Here is a 2,500-nt window from a genome sequence, read left to right as displayed (position 1 = left end):
TTGTCAAATGTAACCGTTTATAAAATCTTCATTTCCGCTGTAGAAACCGCTTTGTCGTTTCAGCCGTTCTTTTCATTATTTTGATTACTGTTGTTGCTTTTGTTCTTGTTGTTCTTGTTATTCTTTAGCTACAGGTTAACTCTAGGATTCCAGACTTATGATGAAAAGGCGCTCCAGTCGTGACCATACCGTCACGATGCAGGCCAGACAACGTTATACAGTTTGATTGTGGTTTGAGTAAGAATTGCCGCCTACTTCTAGCACGCCGAGTGATTACTCGTAGGCGCCGTCCTTGATCCGCTGTTGTCGTTGTTGATTAACTACAGCTTAGCCTAGATCCCAAAATATCAATGATGAAAGGCCTTCCAACAGTGACCAGCCACGGATTACATTATCCAATATGGCCTCAATATTTTAAAGACGCTACGGTGTGGTTCGACGGGTATTTGATCTCTATATCTTGCAGATCACGAGGCTGTGTTCTTCCTGTTTTTAAAACAATGAAGTATAAAACGAGATGAATTTGACTGTTATATTTAGCAGATCGTGTGAATGTATCCTTCGTTAGAGGAACGTTTTATTGTTTAACCCTCCCCAGACAGGTCTTGTCCAACAAATCTATGACCAAAGACAACGCAGCCGGTGACCACCTTGTCATTTGTTTCCATCTTATAATCTCTCCTAGGTTACTTTCTCGAATGAGTCCTTTCTTTCTTCAATACGGTGGGATGTGTGATAAGTGGGAAATTTGGCTGCTGCTTCTAGTTTTTCGGGGGACCAAACTGTGACACGCCGAACTTTCTTGAGAACACGCCCAACGAAAAATTACCTTGAATATTTTTAATACTGCGGCCCGACTGATGATAAGTTATGTCTCATGTGGCCCGTTTCTCACGAAGAAGTTTGCCCATAAATAATTTGTTGGTTATATTCTCAGATAGTTTTCTGTCAGGGGTTTGTCTTTGGTGAAAGCAAAAGTGTATGCCATGATTCGGTTTCGATTCCTTATTACACTTCCTTTATCAATTCTTTTTATATAAAGTTTCACAGTACAGTATTTCAATTCACCTCGACATTCTCAAGTTTCAGAGGCTAACTTTTGATCATTTACCCTTATTGAGAAAACATTATAGGACAGAGTAAACTTGTGGTAAGACTGAGTCTATATTTTCACTCGCGTTACCGAATCCCTTAAGGAAGTGGCTCTGTGGTAAGTAGCTTGCTTATCGACCACATGTTTCCGGGTTCATTCCCACTGCGTGGCACTTAGGGCAAGTGTCTTCTACTACAGCCTCGGGCCGACCAATGCCTTGTGAGTGGATTTGGTAGACCGAAACTGAAGGAAGTCCGTTGTATATAAGTATTTATATATATGTATGTGTGTGTATATATTTGTTTGTCTGTGTTTGTCCCCCCCCACCATGGCTTGACAACCGATGCTGGTGTGTTTACGTCCCCGTAACTTAGCGGTTCAGCAAAAAAGATGCGATAGAATAAGTACTAGACTTACAAAGAATAAGTCCTGGAGTCGATTTGTTCGACTAAAGGCGGTGCTTCAGCATGGCCGCAGTCAAATGACTGAAACAAGTAAAAGAGTAAAAGAGAAAAGCCCGAAATCGTATGATTTCATATTGGGAGATTATGAGAACTGAGCCAAAAATCCTCCTCCCCCTTTTTGTCATCACCGTCATCATCATCGACATCATCGTCGTCGTCATCATCATCATCGTCATCATCATCATTAAAACCTGGATAGTACTATCTTGGGTCCCAAGATTCATGGGGCCGGTTACCCGCTTTCCAAGTCGTGTAGGTGACCATGAACACAACGCTTCTACTGAATAGGACGCTAGTCCTTCGGAGCGTTAACTCATTTAGAGTTGAGTGTACGAGAGCAGCGTGAAATAATGAAGTGATTTGCTGAAAAATAACCCCACTTCTCGGTCAGGGAATTGCAGAGACGGCTTTGCGATCGTGAGTGCCATGCCCTACCCTAACCAATCGGCCTCGCACCTTCTTAGCCAACGGAACAGCTTTAATAAATTGCAGTTAAATCTCGCTCAAACCACACCCTTCCGTCCTTGAAATAGAGGAGGAATGACACAGTGTATAATTCTACACAAATGAATTACGACCAAATAAAAATAAAACGTGTTGATTGGGACTTCAGGCAGGGATGAGAATCCTATATTCTGTTAATCAACGGCACTGCCGCTCTTTCGATGGTTAATGCACTTAATTCTGAAAGACTCTGTGCACCTTGCCGTAAGATGTAATAATTCTCTTTTAATTAATCTATAAAGATCGTTCTCAGAGATACAATAGAAAAAGGTAGCTCTGACACCTCATAGCTGTTATAGTATATATATATATATATATATATATATATATATATATAAGCAATGTTAATTCTCTAAATGAAGTATTAACAGTAACTGCACGATGAAGTGTAGTATATTGCCACTTATGTGTGTGTGTGTGTGTGTGTGTGTGTGTGTTC

Source organism: Octopus bimaculoides, chromosome 7 (assembly GCF_046866305.1).
Source record: "Octopus bimaculoides isolate indiv1 chromosome 7, ASM4686630v1, whole genome shotgun sequence".
In the NCBI taxonomy this organism is placed as follows: domain Eukaryota; kingdom Metazoa; phylum Mollusca; class Cephalopoda; order Octopoda; family Octopodidae; genus Octopus; species Octopus bimaculoides.
This window is presented reverse-complemented; position numbering follows the sequence as displayed.